The following is a 25,895-nucleotide window of genomic DNA, read 5'->3' as shown; positions in this document are numbered from 1 at the left end:
CAAGCCTGATCTTTTTTTCAATTTTGAATCTGTATTCTGAATCTGAATTAAAAAATTACGCTTTGAATCTTTAGCCAAATTTCCAAACGATTTCTGAAATGAACAAAGATTACGATTTCTGAAATGTATAAAGATTACGATTTCCGAATCTTATTCCAGATCAGAATTTTATCAGCCAAGTTTTAGAGCCCTCATTTATGAATCTAATAATTAAATTCTGTGGTTCAGATTTAATTTTAATTCACTGTTCAAATTATTTATTGTTAATATGTAATGTGAATTTGAATTAAAATATGAATTTACAAAGATCTGAATCTGACTTTTCAATTTTGTATTGCCATTTCGAAGCTTTTAATTTTAGAATTTTGTGTAAGAATTAGGTTTGAGAACTCGATCTCGATGATCTCGAAAAACATGATTCAAATTTGATATGAAAATCACCAAATCTGAATCAAGATTTCGAAGAAGCTTTTAGATTCTAATTTCTTATGATTATTCGAACTGAATATCAAGAATCCCGAACTGGATACAGAATCGGAAATACGAGAAAATGAATACAATTTTGATTTTGGGAGTTATGGAATCAGAACCTTCAAAATGGGTTTAATTCAATTCAAAGTTCAATATTCAGACCTGAATTTCGATGAACAAGTGAGAAAATTTTGAAAAAGTGTAGCAGAATTTTGGACTTGAGATGAGTTTTTGAGGTTTTGGCATACGTTTTTAGTCTAGATTGTTACTATTGATTGGCCTTACTCTATTATCATAATTTGGTTCTGAATTTAAAATTTTGAGTTTAGAGTAGGATACCTCGCTTGCCGTTTTGGATCCTCATGGGGGGGGTTTAACCCCCAAAACCCCCCCCGTTCCTACGGCCATGACTGAGCCTATAGTTAGAGGACAAACAAACAAACAAACAAACAAACAAACAAACCAACAAACCTACAAAAGTAGCTTTTATTATTTTTTTTTCGAGATATTTGAATATGTATCCAAGTGCTTTTTCCCTCTTAGAAATTTTTTATAACTGGAGCATAATTCAAAAACTGCTCTGCTGAGGTTTTTTCTATATAATTTTCGAATTCAACGCCAGACTTCACATTAAAAATGATCTTCAATTTACTCATTTCAAAAATGCTGTAAACTAGTGTTATCGTTTTCATTGGTTTAAATTTGAATTTAAACAACAATCTAAAAGTAATTTGAAAAAAGTTGTGTTATTCGTTTTTTCCAGAACATCCCTAATCCGTTTCTATGAAAATGTTTAATAACAGTGGGAGAAACATATCTATGCAAACCTCCCCCAGTTGGCGAATTGGGGAGAGAATCCATGGCACCTGCTATAGCCGTTTCCAGAGCACTAGGCTAAAAATCATCACATGGCACTGAGGCGATTATTCTCGGAGCGAGATTCACTCCCACGGAAAGACCGAGCAAACGAACGAACGAACGGCGTGGCGGCTCTAGAGAGTTTGCCTCCAAAATAGAATCATCGGCCAACGAAAGGAGGGTTCTAGAGGGCTGTTTTCCATGACCGTGGTTTATTGTGTTTTTTCATTCGCTATGTAGTGCTACGGTTTTTCCGTTTCTGCTGCTCTTCTACCTGTTCTCAGTGTGTTGTCTCTGTGTGGGGTGAATGTGAATCAATCTGGAGGAGGATTTATATTTGGGGAAAAGCTACAACAGCAACAACAACAAAAAATTGCAAATCTGAACCATTTTCTCCTGGATATCTCCATCTGGGCGATAATTGGCGAGGAAGAATTACTTCCGCCGAGTTGCATATTATCGACCAGCCGTTCGGAAAAATTCAAAGGATAAGCCTATTAAAACGGGCCTTCTGGAAGTTCGCTGAATGAACAGCCGATCAAAAGGTGGAAAGTGAAAATCCATCCCCCCCGATTCAGTGGATTACAGCTGCTGGAGTCTGTGTGCTAAATCTTGAAGGTGAAAATGATAAGAGCAAAGTTAATGAAGATTCATGGCTCTGGATGAAATGTGGTACGGCTGGTGGAAGGTTGGGCTTTGAGTGAAAAAATTGAATGAAGGAAGGACGAATCGAAGTGTAATTCGGACTGTTTTGCTTGTGCTGAAATAAAGTCTAATTAAATTAAGGTAAGGAATTGTTGCGTACCTACTTCGGAAGGCGTGAACATCTATTATGTTTTGACGGAAGCTATGCTTTGGACGTGCTAGTGTACTTATGGAGCTGGAGTTTTGTTTTCTTCATTCTTAATTTGATAAATTTGTTGAAGTACGATGAAGGTTACTTTCTTTTTCGTGTTGTTAATGATCAACTGTAAGAATAGAGAGGTCTACAATACGCTTCTTCTGATGTCAAATCACAGAATAAAACTGATTTTTTTCTTACAGTTTTGAATTTTATTATTCAAGGGGTGGTTGAAAATATAATATACATACCTACATGTAACATGTCTAAATAATTTTGTCATATATGTATGTCTTTTAATACGAAAAAAGTTTCATTTAAGACAACAAATTATTCTATCGTTTGAAAAAACTGATTTTTATTTGTTGTTCTCTTCTTTTGCTCAGTTATTGTGATTGATATTCAGGACTTCAATAAAAAAAACTCAAAATTAGAAAAATGATTCTTTTGAACGAAATTTTTCTAAAACTAAAATCTGTTGACAACATCTTAAGTGAGTTAACTCATAATCATGGTTTTCTTTAAATTTTAGTTTTAGTTTTTTATTTGTTTTTTTATTTAAGTAGAGAAGAGTAGAGACAAATTTTCCTTGGGATGACTTGGTTTTTCAGCCATATCTCGTAATAAAAATATTTTACTGAGGAGAAAAGTTTTCAAAATACGAAACAGCTGGTAGCTTAGACAATTGAACAAATCTGATACTCATATTTTTTTACTGAACAACATTGTATTTTGTGATTTGTATCCTCACTTTTTCAGAGCAATGATAAACTAATGAATGACAGGCCCGTGCGAAGGACTCGTTCATGAGAGCATTTTCGAAATTCAAATTAAGCTAGAAAAAATAACAATTCCATAGATTTCCGATAAATATGGAAATTGATTTCGTAAACATTGATTTCACATTAACTCGAAAAAATATTTTACAGTTACGGATTTTACTGATACGATTAAAAAAAAATCAGAATCAATGTTTCAAATCAATGGTATTTTCGATAAATTCCCACGATTCCACGATTCCCCACCATTTTTTCAAAATTAAAAAAAATATTGCTTTTTTAAATAGTCAGAACTTGGGAAAAATAATAACTAATGAAAATTTAGAAAAAAAAGCCAAATGATACGTTAGGAATGCAGAAAACCATACATTTTAGTTTATTTTTGAAGTTAATAATAAAAAGTTCAAATACAGCTGCGTTAAAAAAAAAACGCGTGAATCTGCGTACTCTCTACCAACTTTGACAAGCTGTCAATTCTCTCTCGGATGCTATTGTTTTAATGAAATTTTCACAAAATTTAGTTCAACTTTCCAACAAACGCTCAATAAAATTTGAAGTCTTTACAATGAATGGAAACAAAGATACAGCTATATATATTCCCGTAAAAAAAAGAGGATTTTTGGAATTGCTTTACTAAATTCGCCGGATGTTTGTATGCGAAACATTGTAAACCATGTATTCTTGGTTTTTCCTTCCAGAAAATCAAAATTTCTCACAAAGAATGTTGTAAATTGATGAAAACTTCATTCGTGCTTTGTTTTGAAATAGAAAATGTATAATTTTCCCCTTGCGAGAATTTCGAAATCATTTTAAAAAATGATTAAATAGATTAAAACCGAATCAAAAACTTCACTTAACCAACTTTTGTGATGTCAGAAATAGTTACAATGTTATCTATTCAACTTTTCAAAATATTGTCACTAAATTACTTATCTGTGCAAAATGTATCTTTTTTCTGATTTGATTTGAAATTCGTTTATTTGAAAGGGTGCCGTGCGCTATTCCGATTAAGCACCCTTTCTTTTTTTTGAGAATTTACCACTTTCTAGCATTTAAACCTATAATCGATGTGATTGCATGAACGAAGGATAATGAATAGATTCAAATTCATTTTTTGTTTTTAATGTAGGTTAGATACTTTACCAGTTATCAATAATTGATTTCATTTTAAACTGATTAAGTTTGAAACTTCTAAACGCCATCCCTAAAATAAGAGGTGATCGAAAAAATCTGACAAAAAAATTAACCTCAGGACTCAAAAATCATCGAAATCATGTTTAAATTTTTAAATTGTAATAAGTTAAAGTGAAAATCAATGGAAACATGTTCTAAAAGCTTCATACCTCAGAATCTGATTTTGATATATTACAGACAAAAATTTATATCCAGATATTGAAGAATTGAAACCAGAGTTGATATTAATAAAACAATATATTTGAATCACGATTTAGTGAAATGTTTAAAAAAAATTATAAAATATCAGAGTTTTACAACAAGTTTGAAATTCAGACAAACACCATTCTTAGATGTTTGGTTTTTCAAACTTTCAGTTGAAAAAAGAAAATTATTTATATTTTTTGTGAGCATAGCGCTGATATGAAAAAGCTCAGGAAAAATATTGAGGATTTTTTTCCCCACATTTTCTTCTCCAGAAATGTAAGTGGTATTTTCATTTGTAAAATCTATATATATAAAAAGTAATTTCCGTTTGTTTGTTCGTTTGTATGTTTGTCTTCAATAGGCTCAGCTGCCTTAAGAGCTAGAGAGCTGAAATTTGGCATGGGAGCTCATTAGGACCAGGAATGATGAAAAATGTTTTTAGATTTTCGGATGACCCCTTTTGAAGGCGATCGTCCATACAACAATGGTTTTATTCCCCCGAACCAAAAGTCATGGCACCCATTTTTTGAACCGACTTTCGTTTCCGTTCGTTTTGTTGGCGGGATTATTTTCAGCATCACCATGGGCAGGCTATTAGAAACGACCATCCAGAGCTCACATGTACTGGATAGCAAATCGAAGCTTGCTGAGCATTAAAAATTTGAAAGTGAAAATTTTGGCGGGTGTTTTTTGTACCTTCTACTGTTCAAAGCACATGCTACCGGTACGAGATATTTGGATACAATTATAAGCCTACATTTTAAATGAAAAATACAACTAGCCTGTTAGGAATATATTGACTAGAATAGTAGTGGCTTTCAAAGTGCTCTTTACCGCTGCTGGGGGGCTTTAAGGGTCAACCATTTTTATATTTTTGGAATTCCTCATAGAGAAAGAAATTTTTTTTAGATTCAGAGTTATAAATAAGTTCAAGGCTGCGATTTTAACGCTTCAATTGGAATTTTGATAGGGGATTAGAAAATTTATAAGATATTAAAATTTGAGGTTTGAGTTTTATTTTATACAATTCGATTTCACTGACCAATTTTTAACTTTTGAGTGACTATTGATGACCAATGTGGTCGATTCTACCATCTATTAATGGGATGTTTGTGCCCATGAAAAAAAACAACTCATTAAAAACCTTTTTCATAATTTAAAAATGGTGTTTTCGAGATGTTTTTTTTTCGATATCTTCAAAAAACTATTAGTAGAACTTCCAACATTTAAGAAAAACTAATTGTTTGTTTATTTTTTATGTCTAATCCATCGGACCAGAGGTCTAAATGGATGTGATGGGAAAAGCACAAGGCATAAAAACCCAAACAGTGCGAAATTGAAAAGCAAAAAAATACACACATGCAATTGAAAACATGCAAAGTGAGTTTTCAACATGCTCGACAAAATCATCCATATTGAAAAGTGGGATAATCTTCAACAGATATTTTCATTAGATAAGAGATGGAAAAGATAAAAAAGTAGTTTAATCTTTTGAAGATAAAACTATTAGGCCAAATCTATTCATGTTTCCTTAGAAATTATGTTTGTAAAAAAATGAGGTATAAAATTCAAAATAAGGGGCCGGCTAAAGCAGCCCTCTATATAAAATTTTCAATATCTTAGTCATCTTGCCGTTTTTATACATCGGATTGGGTTGAAAATAGGCACAAAGGAGTTATTTGGGACAAACATTTGAATTCATTTATCCAAATTAAAGTCAGGGGTCGGTCTAAAGGATCGTCCATATTAACTATTCACTGTTTTTACGATATTGTCGTTATTATACATCGGATTTAGATGAAAATTTATACACAAGAGTTTTGAGGGACGATCAATCGATTTCAGGTATTGAATTCAGCGTAAGGGGCCGGCAATGGGGTCGTCCATTTTAACCTTACAATATTTTTAAAATATCGTCGTTATTATACATCGGATTGGGATGAAAATTTGCACACGGTAGTTTTCAGAGACGGACTTCAGATATCAAAGTTTGTATAAGAGGCCACCAAAAGGAGTTTAACTTTTTGGCAATAATTGCATTGTTATGCGACAACCGACTCGAAATTTTTACACGGATTTTTTTTTGGCACGGGCAATCAATTTCTGTTTTCAAATGAAGTAGCAGACGACAGAAGTGATGTTTGTCAAATATTTTTGCAATTATTACTTTACAATTAATTCGGAAATGCATCTGGAAAATATTTGGCTATTGACTTTCATACAAACAATGACATATTCCAAGTTGAAAGCGAAACGGAGTTCGTATGGGATCAGCTAGTAACTTTATAACGAGAGATTCCCTAAAGAGTTGAAAAGCGATAATTTTTAAACTACCAGATACAAAAGTTACAAGAATTAACTTTTTATCAACATTTTCTTGCAGTGAAAATTCACAGATTATTTCATGAAAGTATGAAAGAATGTATAAGTTGTAAAAAAGAATTATGAAATAAGTGGCTATTTTTAAATAGTTTACTCAAAATTTTCCCTATTCTTGACTAGTTTTATTTTTTTCAAAATATCTCTGATTTTGTGTAAAAGTAACTTAAGGGAAGGAGAAAAAACAGTGTGCATAAAATATAATAGACTCATTTGCAACTGCACCCAATTTACGTCCCATTTTATTGAACGACTTTTAACATTTGGAAAACCACACAACCCACCTCGAAAAACTGCTATCTTTGAAAATTCGTCGAAAATTCTGTGTTTCGTATTTTGACAATCCAAGTTGCGAAAACGTATCAAATTACGCCCACTTTCCTAAATTTATCTGGGGTGACTTAAATAATTTTGACGGTTCATTGATTCAATACTACGATTTGAACACCACTGTTCTGCAATTTTGTTGCAGTCTCGATCAAAAATATATATCCTTATGTGCAACGTATAGTTTCTAACTTCAGCTCACTTGGCCACTAAGTGATTTTTTTTCAGTATTCCGAAGTAATCTGCAGTTTTATTTAAAAGCCTATTTTTTCGGTTTTTCCTAGACTTTTAATAAAGGAAAATTAAAGTGATGTTGCTAAATTTTTGCATTAAGAATTTTTCAAAACTATAAATTTTGTTACCATCGGTTGAGAAACAAGGGAGATATAGCATTGGAGCGTTCAGGAGTGTCAAATTGACACTTAAGATCTGATTAGGAAGTTTTATTGTTTGACCTTTCAGGGTGCGTACCTATAAAAGTGATAATGATGCAAAATTTAAGATTTCAAGAATTCATTGAGGGTTCCAGATGATTTTTTTTCTGATGTACTCGAATAAAGCCAAATTTGTGTTGATTTTTGTGATCCAACTCAATCATTAATATGATGATGATATTGATATATATTTTCTGAATGAAAGTTTTAATCACAAATTCTCACAAATTTAAGAGCTTGATTTAAGGGGCATTTCATTCAAAACCTTATCCTCGAATCCACAAGATCAGTAGACATTAGATTCTTAGTTTTAAAATTCTGAAAATATTGCCATATAATATTGATTCACAATATTTCCAACATCCTAATTTGAAAAATTTGTAAAGATAGATTTATCATCTTTATAAACTTCGATTTTCATATAACGTTGGGTCATCAACTTTGTATTCCAATTTTCGCAATTAACTTAACGCTTGGGAAAATTGGTCATCTTTGACCTTTAAATTTTGAAATGAAATCTTGGTTTGAATTGTTTCATATTGAAGGCTTTCGAACAGCAAGTTAGAATATTTTGTTAATGATGTTTTAAATTTTTTGATATTTCTTTATTTGATAACCACTTTTTGAATTTCATCAATGAACTGTGATTTGAAGTGTTCATTTGGGAATACTATTTTTCTAAAAAAAACATTCAAATAATCAAGTTTTTAAACGCTAAATAAGGTAAGAGTTTTCTATTTCGCATATAAATAAGAAATGCTAAAAATTTCTCGTGTCTGGATTTATTTCCTATATTTTTGCCAGGTGGTTTTGACCAAAATCAGGACACCGCGATGAAAATAATCAGAATTTTTCAGGACACCACTAAAATGATGAAAATAACATGCAGCTCTGCTTAGATTGCGTAACTAAAGGCAAAATACAGGTGTTAAAGACGCCTCAAATTATGCAATTTAAGCAAGAAGAACCTTGGATGGCCTGGAGTTAATATCGAAAATCAATATTTAAATATCATTTGAACCAAACATTATCATCGGTTTAACTGGTTAAACAATATTTTTAAGGTTTGTTTGATGGTTGGTCTCTCGAAAATCAGGACAAATCCTGAAAAATCAGGACACCTGACACCCCTGCTGCGTGCAGATGTTTGCGGATAAAATCTGGTTGTCTAGTAATGTTAGGATTAATTTTCCACAGGATCGAACTTGTAGCATAGTTTTCACTTTTCACTTATTTTGTTTTGATCAAAAGTCAGCTATTGCTTATGTCCCAGCAAACATTTTTGTAGGTAAATTTCTCAACAACTTTGTTAAACGTTTCATGTACATTATAGAATGATCCTATGAAACTAAAAAAGCAGCATTTACCTACCAAAGTGGAGGCAATACATATTTTCAAGTTCTGGCTAAAGCAATAAGAGTGTAGAAATTGGACGATATTCGACACCTTATTCGTACATACTGAAAGAACGCTAGAGAGTACAAGTTTTTTTCTCTCTCTCAACGCATGCGAACCGTTGCCAGCGACAATATTTGCTGCTTCTGTCATTGGGCAATTCTTGCAAATACACCATCTGATTTTTAGCAATCTGGTTGCACTGCTGGCCGCAGAGAGAGCATCAAAGCTGTTCTCTCACTTGACCCATGTGGGAGAAAAAAAGGAACGAAATCGCCTTTAAAATCTGCAAACAAGGCGGACTTTTTATCATATCCGATTTGAAGACGATTTTTAAGACGTTTTACTTGCGTTAGTTGGAATTACGATTCACAGTAACATTTTCAATGACTTGAGTTGTCATTTTTCATGCGATTTTTTGTTTGCTGGAGTGTGCTGATAATGTGTTTTTTTTCCCCCCGATTTTTACCATGTAAATTTTCTCATATTAAAGGAATCGAAATAAAACATTTCAAAAAGTTTTGAAGACTGAAATCGGTTAAAAATCGATTCCATCGATTCCACTATGTAACAAAGTCAATATAAGTTCCATTTTTGAGTAATAACCAAAATAAGATTTTTCATTTACACCTGAGGTGTATCGCGACTCTAATTGGAAAATATTTGCGTGTAAAGAGTGAATGTTTTCGGTGTGTTTTTTAATATTTACTGTATTTTGAATTATTTTAATGTGGCAGCTTTCCAATATCTTCCATTTTTCCTGGTTGTTTCCCTGTCGATAATCCTGGCTGCTTCGCTGTCAAAAAGGTGGTGCCTACTAATTATTCGGAAATCAGATCAAAATACACTACTACCAAACGAGTCGACTCTCACAAGAAATTGTCATTTTTTCGGCAAGATAAACTTAAATTGTAATCACCAGTACCAACTAAATATACTCGTTTTTAGTCCCTGAAGATGATCCAATAAGGATCGAAACGTGGAAAACGTTAATCAATACGTCGATTTTTGTTAAAAACAAGACCGCAAACCGAAAAAAACTCCCCGAAAAAAATTATTTATTCTCTGCCAATTAATTTAAATCCATAGCTGGTAATAACTTGATAAATTTTGTTAAATAAGATTGGACTGGAATATCGATCTCTTTGTCGTTTCTCCTGTGAACTTATTATCACTGAGAATTCTACACTGAAAATAAACTCGTACAATTAAGCTATATTTGTTCCATTTCCGTTTTCCGCCATTTTTGCTTGAAGTTGTTTTCAAATTATTTTGAATTTTGTATTTGGATTTTTATTCAAAAAATATAATTTGAAACATAATCTTCAGACTTTTATTGAGTTTTGATTTAATTTATGAACAGACGGTTTTCAAATATAAACGATTGTTCTAAATAAATTACAAGTCTTTGGTTGGCCTTTAAAAAGAATAACATGGCTTTGAAGCCATCAAACTTTCAAATGTGACACTATTGGTCTTATGGAGTGGGAAAGGCTTTCAACTAAACTCGAATAAACTGGGTCATGTGAGTTTTGCACGGTGGGCACTTGAAAGCCAAACAAAAGTTCTCCTCAAAGCAGGGATCATATACTTTTACACTAGGTCAAGAGGTTTTTCAAAGAACTCAACTCTCCCGTAAGCCACTTAAAAATTCTCAACCGTCATTTATGGCCATATAAATTCTATCGAAGGTTGCTTTTTAAACCTTGGCAGCGAAAGAGAGTTCCCTTTTCATATTTTAAAGTGATACTTTTATAGGTTGGTCAAAGCCGCAGGTTTCAAACTCGGAACAGAGCATTGAAGTTTTTTTTTTTCTCTAATCATCATAATGTGGATAAATCGAATCCCAAACTAACACCAAACTCGTTAGTTGCAGAATGTTATTCACAGAACCGGAATTACTGCCATATCGGCTTAAACCATTACCAGTGAATAGTTTGCGAGCAAATCAAGTAACTAGAATAATAGCAACAGTAAGAAAAATATGCCAACAGCAGCAGTCATACAAATGAGCAAATAATTAGAGTGACAACAATAAATCCATCAAGTTGAGGGTCGGCAAATGGTCGGTTGATAAGGAAAAATGTGGACCAGAGACGTACGTACACCAGATAAATACACAGCGGTTGCAAACTGTAGCAAAACGTACAGAACTGTGTGATAAATTGAAAATATTAGCTATGACTTTGAGTGTCTCTTGATCGCTACCGTTACGATCAAACCCCATTGTGTTACACGAGCCAACGATTTATGACACTGGCCGAGGTTGGCTATATAGTTATAATTGAAATTCCAGACTTGTAGAAAAACAAATGGCATTTTTTTTGTTCAACAGGTAACAGAGATCATCCGACAGACGTTGTCTGACAGTGGTTTACAAATGGATTGTGATTCTGGAATTGTTATTTTTATGTTTGCGCTTTTTGAGGCTACAGTTTCCTTGAATTTCTGGATTCTGGACGCGTTTGGAAGCAGACATATACACTGTGAATTAATACAGTATTGTAACAGTAATCAATACTGCGACATTTGTTGAAAGTCGACAGTCAAGACTCGAAGTCAAAGATCGAAAGTCCAAAGTGAAAATTCGATACTCAAAAGTCAAAGTCTAATGCTAAAAGCCGAAAGTCGAAAGTCTATAGTCGAAAGTCGAAAGTCAACAGTCGAAAGTCGAAAGTCGAAAGTCGAAAGTCGAAAGTCGAAAGTGACAGACAGTTAAAAGTCAAAAGTCAAAAGTCGAAAGTCGAAAGTCGAAAGTAGAAATTCGAAAGTCGAAAGTCGAAAGTCGAGAGTCGAAAGTCGAAAGTCGAAAGTCGAAAATCGAAAGTCGATAGTCGTAAGTTAAAAGTCGAAAATCGGAAGTTGAAAGTTGAAAGTTGAAAGTCCAAAGTTGAAAGTCGGATATCGAAAGTTGAAAGTTGAAAGTCGAAAGTTTAAAGCCGGAAGTCGAAAGTCGTAAGTCGAAAGTCGAAAACCGAAAGTCGAAAGTCGAAAGCCGAAAGTCGAAAGTCAAAAGTCGATAGTTGAAAGTTAAAAGTTGAAAGTCGAAAGTCAAATATCGAAAGTCGATAGTTGAAAGTCGAAAGTCGAAAATCGATAGTCGATAGTTGAAAGTCGAAAGTCGAAAATCGATAGTCGAAAGGCGAAATTCAAAATTCGAAATTCTATAGTCGATAGTAGAAAGTCGATAGTCGAAGGTCGATAGTCGAAAGTCAAAAGTAGAAAGTCGAAAGTCGAAAGTCGAAAGTCGAAAGTCGAAAGTCGAAAGTCAAAAGTCGACAGTCGACAGTTGAAAGTCGAAAGTTGTAAGTCGAAAGTCGAAAGTCGAAAGTCGATAGTCAATAGTCGATAGTCGATAGTCGAAAGTCGATAGTTGATAGTCGATAGTCGAAAGTCAATAGTCGATAGTTGATAATCGATAGTCGATTACCGATCGTCAATAGTCGATAGTCGATAGTCGATAGTCGATATTCAGAAGTCAAAGTACGAAAGTCGACAGTGGGAAATCTAAAGTCGAAAGTTAAATATCAAAAGTCAAAAGTTTTAAGTTCAAACTCGAATGTTGAAAGCCGCATGTTGAAAGGCGATTGTTGAAAGTCGAATGTTGGAAGTCGAATGTCGTCAGTCGAATGTCATCAGTCGAAAGCCAATCGTCCAAAACCGAAAATTGAAAGTTGAAAATTGAAAGTCGAATGTAGAATGTCGAAGTCGAAATTTAAAAGTCGGAAATAAAAGAATGAAAGTCAAAAGTTGAAAGTCGGTAATGAAAGTCGAACGTTGAAAGTCGAATGTTGTTGATCGAAAGTCGAAAGTTGAAAGTCGAAAGTTTAAAGTCGAAAGTAGCAAGTCGAAAGTCGAAAGTCGAAAGTCGAAAGTCGAAAGTCGAAAGTCGAAAGTCGAAAGTCGAAAGTCGAAAGTCGAAAGTCGAAAGTCGAAAGTCGAAAGTCAAAAGTCGAAAGTCGAAAGTCGAAAGTCGAAAGTCGAAAGTCGAAAGTCGAAAGTCGAAAGTCGTAAGTCGTAATACGAAAGTCGAAAGTCGAAAGTCGAAAGTCGAAAGTCGAAAGTCGAAAGTCGAAAGTCGAAAGTCGAAAGTCGAAAGTCGAAAGTCGAAAGTCGAAAGTCGAAAGTCGAAAGTCGAAAGTCGAAAGTCGAAAGTCGAAAGTCGAAAGTCGAAAGTCGAAAGTCGAAAGTCGAAAGTCGAAAGTCGAATGTCGAAAGTCGATAGTCGATAGTCGATAGTCGATAGTCGATAGTCGAAAGACGAAAGTCGAAATTCAAATGTCGAAAATCTTAAGTTGAAAGTCGAAAGTTAAAGGCGAAAGTCCAAAGTCCATAGTTCAAAGTCGAAAGTCGAATGTCGAAATTCGAAAGTCGAAAGTCGAAAGTCGAAAATCGAAAGTCGAACGTCGAAAGTCAAAAATAAAAAGTCAAAAGTCGAAAGTCAAAAGTCGATAGTCAAAAATCAAAAGTCGAAATTTGATAGTCAAAAGCATAAAGTTAAAAGTCGAAATTCAATAGTCGATAGTCAATAGTCAATAGTCGATAGTCGAAAGTTTAAAGTCGAAACTCGAAAGTCGAATATCAAAAATGAGCTATTTTTTCATCGTTCTCAAAAATTTAATTAATTTTTTAATTCAAGTTTTTGCAATTGTTGGACTAAATTTGATATATCCTCTGTTTGATTTTACCATTACGATTTGACTTCCAACTAATAATTTCTAATTAAAAATCAACTTCCAACCGTTGTTTTTGGTTAACTAAAGTTACGAAATTTATGGGACTTCGCTCAATAGCGAACATTCCTCCGAGTAACCCACTCGAACAGTGAGTAGATGAATTTATTCACCGTCACATGGAAATATCAGCCCTTGAATCTGAGTGCAAAAGTTAATTCTACTGACGCCCACCCTCTTCTTGGCTCTTCGTTGTTGGACTGCTGTCAACTTTTATGACTTGATTCGATTCAGCTCGTCCATTTCAAATGACTTATATTTATTCATTGGTGGTGCTAAGATAGTGGGGAAAGAATAGGAAATATTGTTATTTTTTTTTCTAAATGCTTCTAATTGAAACAAATGAAATTTTCTTCATATTTAAATACGCCCTATCGGAAAGTGAGATCGCATCTTGTGACTAGTTCCATCTGTGTCCAACTAACTTTAAATAGCATTCGACCCATAAAGTTGGTGTGCATGAATCAACCGTTGTAGCATCTACTAAATCTCACCTCTTAATGGGTCTATCATTGTTTCAATTGCCGTTTAAATCTATTTAGCACCCGTTTTGTACGCTCAAGATTATCTTCATCAACAAGCACCCCGCAGCTGTTGCTGGTGCCGGTACCGTTGACTGAATGATGTCGGAGCACGCGACAGGGACCCAAATTTAATCAGCCGCCTTTTTTGACAGGCCAAAATATGATAACGGTTGGATCGAGTGGGGTAGACAGCGTTTGTCAACAATAACAACAACAACGACAACATAGATTAGAATTTTTGGGGAGGTGTCGTTTGTGAAGGATTAAAAGAGATCAATAAAATGTGACTTTGTGAATCCTATGGAAAGTCATGTTCAGGTTTGTGATAACAAATTGAAAATTTTGAACAAGGAAAGCTTCTTTGTCAGAGAAAAATAATCACACCATCCAATCAACAGAAGAATTTCGACAATAAAGTTTTCCTTCGCCCCAGACAACCGGCAGAAAGCCATAATTTTTGCAACTCATTCCAAGATGAAAGCCAATATTTTGACCAGCCATTTTTCCATTACTCATCGTCGTCGTTTTTCCGCATTCTCCATTTACAGATACCTTGCTCGCTCGTCAACAGCAGCGCCGCGCCGCGACCAAGGACAGCTGGATTTGTGCTCATCATTCCGGGAAATGTGAGAAGGAATAATAAATTTTACGTAACACGCCAGATTTATAGTTCGCGAAAACATTTGCGTACGCAAACAAACGAACGAACGGAAGGAGGGTTTTCTCACAGAGTGTCGGGGAGACTTAATGCTGAAACTTCATTCCCGCGTTCGTCAAGTTTGGGACAAATAAAAGCACATTAAATGCAAATAGAAGTCCTAAACATTCTTCGGTAAACAAGTGCCGGGGAAAAACAGTGAATCTTGAAGCGGTAAAAAAAGTGCTCTAACAAATTTCCTTTTTTTCTTCTAAAATTGCGAGAATGGAAAACTATACTCAAAAGTCTATGTTTGAAATCGATACTCGTAAGCCTGAACGTAACGTTGAAAACAAGGGTCGGAAATAAACTTCGAAGACGACAGTACGAATCCAAAAATCTGTAAATCAAAGTCAAAAATCAAAGTCGAATGTCAAAAGTTGAAAGTCGGAAGCCGATTGACAAAGGTTCAAATTCGAAACTCGAATGTCGAATGTCGACAAACGAAAGACGAGCTAAGAAAATCGTAAATTGAAACTCAGATGATGAAGCTCTAAAGTCGAAATTCGGAAGTCGAAAAACGAAAGTTGAAAATCGGAAGTTGACAAACGAATGTCGAATATCGAACGTAGACAAACGAATGATGAATATCGAAAGTCGAAGGTCGAAGGTCAGAAGTTAAAAGTCGAAAGTCGAAAGTCGAAAGTCGAAAGTCTAAAGTCGAAAGTCGAAAATCGAAAGTCGGAAGTCGAAAGTCGAAAGTCGAAAGTCGAAAGTCGAAAGTCGAAAGTCGAAAGTCGAAAGTCGAAAGTCGAAAGTCGAAGTCGAAAGTCAAAAGCAGAAAGTCGAAAGTCAAAGGTTGAAAGTCGAAAGTCGAAAGTCGAAAGTCGAAAGTCGAAAGTCGAAAGTCGAAAGTCGAAAGTCGAAAGTCGAAAGTCGAAAGTTGAAAGTTGAAAGTCGCAAGTCGAAAATCGAAATCAAAAGTCGAAAGGTGAAAGTCAATAGTCGATAGTCGAAAGTCGAACGACTATAATTGAATGTCGAAGGTCCAAAGTCAAAAATCGAAAGTCGGAAGTCGAAAGTCAAAAGTCGAAAGTGAAAAGCCGAAAATCCAAGTTCGAAAGTCGAAAGATGAAAATCAAAGTCGAAAGTCGAAAGTCGAAAGATGAAAGTCGAAAGTCGAAAGTCAAAAGTCGAATGTCGAAAGTCGAAAGTCGAAAAGGAAAGTCGAAAGTTAAAAGTCGAAAGTCTAAAGTCGATAGTCGAAAGTTGAAAGTCGCAAGTCGAAAGTTGATAGTCGAAAGTCGAAAGTCGATAGTTAAAAGTCGAAAATCGAAAGTTGAAATTCGAAAGTCAAAAGTCGAAGGTCAAAGGTCCCAAATTGAAAGTCGAAAGTTAAAAGTTGAAAGTTGAAAGTCGAAAGTCGAAATTCGGAAATCGAAAGTCGAAAGTCGAAAGTCGAAAGTCGAAAGTCGAAAGTCAAAAGTCGAAAGTCGAAAGTCGAAAGTCGAAAGTCGAAAGTCGGAAGTCAAAAGTCGAAAGTCAAAAATCAAAAGATGAAAGTTGAAAATCGAAAGTTGGAGCTTTAAAGTCGAAAGTCGAAAAACGAATGTCGGAAGTCGAAAGTCGAAAGTCAAAAGTCGAAAGTCGAAAGTCGAAAGTCGAAAGTCGAAAGTCGAAAGTCGAAAGCTGAAAGTCGAAAGTCGAAAATCGAATGTCGAAAGTCAAAAGTCGAAATTAGAATATCGAAATTTGAAAATCGAAAATCAAAAGTCGAAGTTGAAAGTCAAAAGTCGAAAGTCGAAAGTCAAACAAAAGTCAAAAGTTGGAAGTCGAATAACGAAACTGGAAAGTCGAAAGTCAAAAGTTAAAACTTGAAAGTCGAAAGTCGAAAGTCGAAAGTCGAAAGTCGATCGTCGATAGTCGAAATTCAAAAGTCGAAAGTTGAAAGTTGAAAGTCGAAAGTCGAAAGTCGAAAGTCGAAAGTCGAAAGTCGAAAGTCGAAAGTCGAAAGTCGAAAGTCGAAAGTCGAAAGTCGAAAGTCGAAAGTCGAAAGTCGAAAGTCGAAAGTCGAAAGTCGAAAGTCGAAAGTCGAAAGTCGAAAGTCGAAAGTCGAAAGTCGAAAGTCGAAAGTCGAAAGTCGAAAGTCGAAAGTCGGAAGTCGAAAGTTAAAAGTCGAAAGTCGAAAGTCGAAAGTCAAAAGTCGAAAGTCGAAAGTCGAAAGTCGAAAGTCGAAAGTCAAAAGTCGAAAGTCGAAAGTCGAAAGTCTAATGTCGAAAGTTGAAAGTTGAAAGTCGAAAGTAGAAAGTCGAAAGTCGAAAGTTGAAAGTCGAAAATCAAAAGTCGAAAGTCGAAAGTCGAAAGTCAAAAGTCGAAAATCGAAAGTCGAAAGTCGAAAGTCGAAAGACGAAAGTCGAAAGTCGAAAGTCGAAAGTCGAAAGCCGAAAGTCGAAAGTCGAAAATTGAAAGTCGAACGTTGAAAGTCGAAAATCGAAAGTCAAAAGGCTTAAGTCTTAAGTCTTAATTCGAAAGTCAAAAGTCGAAAGTCGAAAGTCGAAAGTCGAAAGTCGAAAGTCGAAGTTCGAAAGTCGAAAGTCGAAAGTAGAAAGTCGAAAGTCGAAAGTTGAAAGTCGAAAGTCTTAATTCGAAAGTCGAAAGTTAAAAGACGAAAGTAAAAAATCAAAAGTTGAAAGTGGAAAGTCGTCTCTTAAAAGTCTTAAGTGGAACGTCGAAAGTCGAAAGACGAAAGTCGAAAGTTGAAAGTCGAACGCTGAAAGTTGAAAATCGAAAGTCAAAAGTCTAAAGTCTTAAGTCTTAATTCGAAAGTCAAAAGTCGAAAGTCGATAGTCGATAGTCTAAATTTGTAAGTCGATAGTCGAAAATCGAAAATCGAAAGTCGAAAGTCAAAAGTCGAAAGTCGAAAGTCGAAAAGCCGAAAGTGGAAAGATGAAAGTCGAAAGTCGAAAGTCGAAAGTTTAAAGTTTAAAGTCGAAATTTGAAAGTCGAAAGTCGAAAATTGAAAGTCGGAAATCGAAAGTAAAAAGTCTTAAGTCTCAAGTCTTTATTCGAAAGTCAAAAGTCAAAAGTCGAAAGTCGAAAGACGATAGTCGATAGTCGAAAGTCGAATGTCGAAAGTCAACAGTCGAAAGTTGAAAGTCGAAAGTCGAAAGTTGAAAGTCGAAAGTCGATAGTCAAAAGTCGAAAGTCGAAAGTTCAAAATAGAAAATCGAAAGTCAATAATAGAAAGTCGATAGTCAAAAGTCGAAGGTCGAAGGTTATAGATTTAAAGTAGAAAATCGAAAGTCGTAAATTGAAAGCCGAAAGTCGAAAATCGTAAGCCGAAAATCGTAGTTTTAAACACGATAGTCGACAATCGAAAGTCGAAAGTAAGAAGTCGTAATTCGATTGTCGAAAGAGGAAGGTTGAGGGTGGAAAGTAGAAAATCGAAAGTCTAAAGTCGAAAGTCGATAGTCGATAGTCTAAAGTCGATATTTGGTTGTCGGAATTCGAAATTCGGAAGTCGAAAGTCGAAAGTCGAAAATCGAAAATAGAAAAATCGCAGGTTGAATGTCGAAAGTGGAAAAAGAGTCTAAAGTCAAAAGTCGATAGCCGAAAGTCGAAAGTCGAAATTCAAAAGTCGAAAATCGAAAGTCGAAAGTAGAGAGTTGAAAGTTGAAAATCGAAAGTTTTAAGTCGAAGGTTGAAAGTCGAAAGTAGAAAGTTGATATTCGAAATCAGAATTCGAAACCTAGAAGTCGAAGGTCGAGAAATTTAAATCAACAGTCTGAATCCAAAAATGTCTGTTAAAATCGAGTTATAAGTTAATTCGAATACAGTATTCAGAGGATTTGAATGGTTTCTTATGAATGTCTTCAACAGTGATGTTGTGCGTTGAAAAAAGGAAAAGTTTCCTAGACAAACAATCGTGATTTTAATGCTGATTTTCTGTTGATTTCCCAAACAGCGCGAAGCTTGGTATAATGTGTATCACTGGTGGCGGTGGTGGAGAATATTGATTTTCGCAAATCCTTAGTCGGATGACCGCGCTGCGAAGCAGTACAGAAACAAACGGTGCTCTTTTCACTCTTACTTGGTTGATTCCAGTGTTTATCTTCGGTTTTACTGTCCAACTGCAGCTCGGTCACTGAAAAGCAGTGTGAATGTCGTATTAAAAGTGAAAAAAAAACCAGATAAAAACGAAAACGGAACTTCAGCGACAGACGAGTGCACGGTGCTGTTTATTTCCGCCGCAGTCGTAAAACTTTAAGAGGTAAGTTTTGCTTTTACGATTACGATCGCCGACTTATTAAACAAACAAAGATTTTATACGGCTGGCTGCTGTTGGTTCATTTGTAGAGCTGCAGTAGGTTTGAAGCTATAATACAGTCAGATTAATTTTTAAACTCTGAAAGTATTAATTTCATTAGTACCTACCATAATGAAGGGAATCATTAACGCTACAATAATTTTATAATGGAATTTGTAATCAAATGTTACGGATACTATCGAGCAACGACTACCTTTGAGAGGAAAAATCCATACAAAACCACTGTCAAGGATGGAGGAAAACTACCCTGAGTTGATGATGGATTTACTTAACCGTCTTTCCATCCCCATATCGCCCACTTGTAAAATCAACATCAGTTTCCATCCATCCACACAACATCCTTTGGCTGCCTGGCTAGAGATCGTTGAACGTGCCCCACCAATGAGAGAATGAGACCCCCACTAGGATAACGATTTTAATTAAAACGTAAAGCCTCCACACAGATTCCTGCACCCGGGGCTCTTCAAACGTGCCATTTTAAATGTCGCTCTCCATACGCCCTCTTCATACGCAACCGGTCATCACCATTCGGTGGGTAAATAATTGTGGCAACTGGTCCTACTGTGAGGATGGGTATTAAACTCCTTATTTTACTTATGCTGTTACAGGGATTTTGCCGGTAGCATACACATAACACTCATCTTTCTACTTTACAATGTGTGGTTCAAGTTAAGCTGGGAAGGACTCATTATCACACAAAACAAACAATTTAATTTGGCGAGGAACTAGTATAAATAAACCGGTAGAGGCATCATGTCCACAGATGTTAGTTAACCTCTGTGTATGTGTTTCTGCTAGAAACAGTCAAACAGAAAATCATTATTCCTGAAAATTATCTAGGTACATATATGTAGTAAAAATGAGGACTACTTGACTCCTTCGTTTTGATTTTGATGTTTAGTGTTTGTAATATTTGACCTTCATCACCGCTTTCCACTGAATGAATGCAGTCCATAAAAAACGAAGACCTTTCTATGGTGGTCTTGATCTGTGGGGTTGCTTTTTTTAAGGCGTCCCCTGTTCCTATCAATTGTTACCAAACTTAAAATCTTGAAAATAGAGTACTCAGACACAGGCTCGTGCGAAGGACTCGTCCATGAAGAAGGGTGTTTCGAAATTCAAATTTCTCTAGAAATAATAACAATTCCAAAAATGCATAATGAATGAGGAAATTGATATCTTAAATCATTTTCTTACTCATAACCATCACAAAAACTCGAAAAAATAATGAATTTTTTTAATAATAGAAATGTACCGAATATTAGGTCGGCCGAATATTCGGCGCCGAATACCGCCAAAAAACCGTTAAGCCGAATATTCGGCTCACCGAATAGTTGAGCTAGGTATTCGGCCGAATAGGCCGAATAGGCCGAATAGGCCGTGTTTTGGGACCGGTACACTATTTCGTACGCGAGTAGAAAACCGAAAACACTTTTTGATTACACTTAATCAAACAACTTTATTCGGTACGAGTAGCGGTTTATTGGGCGATGTGTATAGCACGGTGGATTGGTTTGGACCGTCTGTCTACACTTGTGTTGTACAAAAAGTGTCGAAACCGAAAAATGTATATAATGCTAAAATTGTCTACAAGAAATACACGTACATACATTATTCTAGTATTGAATACTGTGAGGAAAAACCATAACTTTAGGTAAACATTCTCTTTCGCTCTGCAATGAACAGAGCTTATCTCTCCTAAGAGATATTTTAGATGTGTTTCAAATGGTCTAAATTCCCGTCTCCGTCTGTCATTTTTCTCTTACTACCTGGGGGAGGAAGACTGAAATTCGCTGCATCGTTTTCTGTATCGTTTTTTTACTGTTCGGCAAAAAACCAGCAATTGTTGAAAAGATTTGTAATCGTTCAAATTTTAACTTTAGATGATCAGTTTTGTGTAGCGAGTCATGTAACTCAGTTATTTAGGTGCTACATTTAAGTCTTCTGAGTTAATTGCTGAAGATTCAGAAGTAAACATCGAAATCGAATACACCAGCTAGATTATCCAATACCAGTCTGTCAACTTTGTCGTAAATATAAACTTTGAACTTTACAAAAATGTTGTTCGGTCCATGGGAACTACCCAAAATCTTAATCTGTTATTTAAGCTATTTTTAAGAACAACCATTGATCAAATAATTTTTATTTATCAGCTTCAAAAACTTCAACGAAATTTGAGCAACTTAATACACCTGAACATGCAAGAATTTGCCAAAGTGAAACAAAACCTAATTAAATAATTGTTAAATGAAAACAAGTGCTTTTCAGAATCAAATAAGTTTTATTGAAAATCTTTAAATAAGAAAGTAAAATTTTGAACCTTCGCACTGGTCGGTAGATTGATGAGAGAAATTTGACGTTTGAAAGATTTTTTTCTTTTTTTATTCAGTCTTCCTCCCCCAGCTTACTACCACAGAGGCCAGGCAACGCAATGCTTATACCTGGGGGAGGAAGACTGAATAAAAAAAGAAAAAAATCTTTCAAACGTCAAATTTCTCTCATCAATCTACCGACCAGTGCGAAGGTTCAAAATTTTACTTTCTTATTTAAAGATTTTCAATAAAACTTATTTGATTCTGAAAAGCACTTGTTTTCATTTAACAATTATTTAATTAGGTTTTGTTTCACTTTGGCAAATTCTTGCATGTTCAGGTGTATTAAGTTGCTCAAATTTCGTTGAAGTTTTTGAAGCTGATAAATAAAAATTATTTGATCAATGGTTGTTCTTAAAAATAGCTTAAATAACAGATTAAGATTTTGGGTAGTTCCCATGGACCGAACAACATTTTTGTAAAGTTCAAAGTTTATATTTACGACAAAGTTGACAGACTGGTATTGGATAATCTAGCTGGTGTATTCGATTTCGATGTTTACTTCTGAATCTTCAGCAATTAACTCAGAAGACTTAAATGTAGCACCTAAATAACTGAGTTACATGACTCGCTACACAAAACTGATCATCTAAAGTTAAAATTTGAACGATTACAAATCTTTTCAACAATTGCTGGTTTTTTGCCGAACAGTAAAAAAACGATACAGAAAACGATGCAGCGAATTTCAGTCTTCCTCCCCCAGGCTTATACTACAACAGGCCGAATATTTATTTTTTCAAACTACTACAAAAACAAACTTCTCAAATTTTTCAACTGATGTTGGATAATTTATAAATATCCAAAAGTTATTGTGAAAAACCATCAAAATTATCAAAAACTAATCGTTTCAGTAAAACATTTTAGAAGTATCCGTGTATTTTTCACTGTAGATAGCTTTATACTTTGATATACGTTTATTCCTAATTTACTTGATATAAAATTCGAGAAAAATTAAATCTGATCGGGATAGCCACATATTTTTTAAAACTTTCGGCATTTTACCCGAGTTTATTCAGATTTGTTACTAAATCAAATAAAAAAAATTAAATGTATATTTGAAATTTGTTGCTAGAAAACGATTTTTTCGAGTAAATTTATTCGTTAGATTCGATTTGATGAACACTGCTGTTGTAATTCGATGAAGACTTTTAATTTGAAGTAATTTTATTTCTATTTCCTCTTGTATGCTTGACAATAATGCCTAGTTTCTGTTCACATTTTTGTGATATTGCCGAACTGTATCATTCGGTGGTCCTATTCTGACTAAGCTTCGCTCTCGGCTATGCTCTCTATTTATAGTCTGTTATACTCTTAGCGCACTCATCTGATTATGCCAGTTTCCCATTCTATTCAGGATGCCACATCCTCCCTTTGATCAAAAATGGATTTCATGAAGTGACTTATGAAAACAAAGATCTAAGAATATCATTATTATTCTAAAAATCAAACTGCTCAACATTACTACTATGTTTGTTTTAGTCAAATCTTTCTTTACCTATTGCTTCATTTGAAAGCCCTTCCCTATTCCTAATATCACATCAGTATCTGTTCTCTTTCTCTTATTTTCCTCATACTTCAATTCATATTTCTTTATTAATGCTTTTCCATGAACCTCTTCAATTCCTTCATCTTCAATTTTTATCTCTTTCTTTTCACCTCTTTTCTTTTTCAAAAGGATCCAATGCAATCCTTCCTTTCCACAAAAAAAAAAAACTTTATCTTACGTATTGTTGTCAGATTACTCGTGGTTTAAAACATATTTTCTGTCTGTTCACTTTTCCGTATTATAAGTCTATCTTTCTTGCTTGTATTTCAATTCTCATATTCTCTCAAATTTTTAACTTCAACTCTTTTTTTTCTGTTTTGTTTTTTTTCAACTCTCTTTCAGGTCATCCATTCTTTCGTGTTCTATTTCCTCACTCTTGCCTACTTTCTCTTACCACCTCTTACTGTCTTCTGAAATCATTTCTCTTCCATAAGTTTGATATCTTGCATTTATTTTCGACTAGATCGCTATCTAAGAAATCCAGATTCCGTTTTCTTTTTCAAAACCAACTCTCTTTGTCTCATTATTTTAAAACCTTGTTTTCTTATTCTTTCACAATTCTTCTTATTATTTCGATTGGTCTCGCTTACATTTTAGATATTTTTTTCATTTTAAATTTTTTTTATCTTTAACCTGATTATGAGCTTATACCCAAATGCAGGATTTTTTCAATTTTCTTTTGTTTCCATCTGACCGGGAGCTTTACTCTGGTTCAGAATTTTGCCAATTTCCATTTTTAGTTTTCTTAACCTGACCGTGAGCTTTTACTCTGATTCAGGAATTTATTTCTTTCTTATTTCACCTGACCGTGAGCTTAAACTCTGATTCAGGACTTTCCTTTACAAGCAATTGCGCCTGGGCCAAACCCGACTGCTAATTTCAATACACTGCCTGGAGCTAAACTCGGACTAGTGTTTTTTCTCATCATAACCACTACAATGATCTCCTTCCTTTCAATTCTCCTTCGAACCGCTCAATATTGTGCACCACATTGTGCGTCGCAGTGTTATACACAACCTTGCGCTTTATTTAGCTTTGCTCAACCATGGATATCACCTCGTCAAGTTGATTGTCGTAGCGTCCGTCTGCACCTTGTGCTTTATTTCGCACCACCTAACGTACAGCAGAAGCTAGCGACCCGCAGAGCATTGTGCTTTGCACCTCTCCAGCTTAGTTTGAACATCGCTAAAGTTTTCACGCCACCACACTTTATGGCCCGCCGTACCTTGAGCAACGGTCATCCTTGTTTCTGGATCCACCACTGGTCCGGACACCACCCCTCTCTTGCAGTACACGATTCAAAACAAACTCTTTCTTTAAGAGGGGCAGCGCGTCTGGCGGATCGCCAATGTGATATTGCCGAACTGTATCATTCGGTGGTCCTATTCTGACTAAGCTTCGCTCTTTTTTTTTTTTTTTTTTTTTTTTTTTTTTTTTGCCAGGAATTTACCACATTGTGGCATTCTTCCCTATTCCTATAGATTCTAGTTGTAGTGTCGAAATGTTTCTGGTCACGGCACGCAGGTCCGGCTATATGGAACAAATTGTTTCAACGGTGATCAAATCCAAATATTCCAGGAAACTGATAGTTCAACGGTACATAGGTCCGGCTTTATAGAGGAACAGAGAATCCTGATGGCATTCAAAACCGGATATTAGGGAAACAGTTTGTCCCAACGGCACGCATGTCCGGCTAATTAAGGAAACAGATTCGAGTGACGGTAGACAAATCCGGATGAATGGACAACTAGTTTAAATTTGGGATAGGAGTTTGGTACTTTTTAGAAATGTTATTAATTTTTTCTCTTCTTCTGGGCAATTGGATAAAATTTGGCGCAAATTGTCTGCCAGTTGGCAAAGGGATCTTTGATTGTCGTAGATTTGGCAGTTAACCAGTATGTGTTTTATGGTAACGGGGCAATTGCAGGCGGGGCAACTAGGGGGGTCTTCTCTATCGAGAAGGTAAGACTGAGTGATTCGTGTATGCCCGATACGAAGTCGGGTAAGTGCTGTTCTTTCTCTAGGATTAGGTCGGTCAACCCATTTTTGGGTGGTGTTTTTGACTTCCCTTAATTTGGCTGTTCGGTTTATTGCCCAGTTTTCTTCCCAGGCGAGGGACAGTCGATTACAGATGTCGCGATATGCATCTTGTTGCGGTATGGGGGTCGGTATTGGGTCGAGACTTGTGGCAAGCGAGGCGAGTCGGTCGGCAGCTTCATTGCCTGGTATGCCTGCATGACCAGGTATCCAGACAAGGGTAGCGTTCTTATTCAGGGCTTCGTTAGAGATTGAGGATATCCACGGATGCTTGATGTTACCGGCTTGAACTGCTTTCAGTACGCTAGCGGAATCTGTGAAAATAGTAGTGGGGGGGAAATGATTAGAAATGTTTAGCAAGGCGTTGAGTAGAGCATAAGCTTCAGCACTGAAGACGGAGCACTGCGATGGTAGAGCGATGCTGCGCTGGTCGAAAGGGTCGGTAATACCACATCCGACTCGCCCGTCAGCGGTTTTAGAGCCATCGGTGAAGATGTGTGATGTTGATAAATATTTGTTGTGGACTAGGCTGTGGTAAAAAGGTAAAACTGTAAGTGGGTGTTGTCCAGCTTTAATTTTGAGAGAAAGGGATAAATCAACGTGGGGTACTTTTTCAGACCAATAACGGAAGGGAGTCGTTCTTCTTTGACAGATATTTGGAAGGGAGGTGTTAGCTATTTCTGAGAGCAGGGAGTTAGTGCGGGAAATTAAAGGGACTTCATCACTGCCACCAAAGGAAAGCCATCGTAGGGATTTAGATGTAAGGGATTTGGCGACTAGATATTTGAAAGGGTACTGTCCACTTTCAGCCATGATTGAAACTATTGGGCTGGTGACAAAGGCAGATCCAATGAT

General features: G+C 35.4%; 1 protein-coding gene across 6 annotated transcripts in view; it reads left to right on the top strand.

The window, feature by feature from the left end:
- Window positions 1-1,564: 1,564 nt before the first annotated feature.
- Window positions 1,565-25,895, top strand: part of LOC129747279 (sodium bicarbonate cotransporter 3) — a 164,712-nt gene continuing 140,381 nt past the window's right edge. The window contains exons 1-3 of one of the 6 annotated variants that reach the window (XM_055741408.1): window positions 1,565-2,115; window positions 14,670-14,747; window positions 18,895-19,028. The gene's annotated coding sequence lies outside the window, so the exon portion shown is untranslated. Of the gene's footprint in view, window positions 2,116-14,669; window positions 14,993-18,711; window positions 19,029-25,895 lie in introns of those variants that run through there. The other 5 variants (XM_055741407.1, XM_055741406.1, XM_055741403.1 and 2 more) reach the window with 5 other exon arrangements.

Source organism: Uranotaenia lowii, chromosome 2 (genome assembly GCF_029784155.1).
Source record: "Uranotaenia lowii strain MFRU-FL chromosome 2, ASM2978415v1, whole genome shotgun sequence".
NCBI lineage: Eukaryota > Metazoa > Arthropoda > Insecta > Diptera > Culicidae > Uranotaenia > Uranotaenia lowii.
This window is presented reverse-complemented; position numbering and strand designations above follow the sequence as displayed.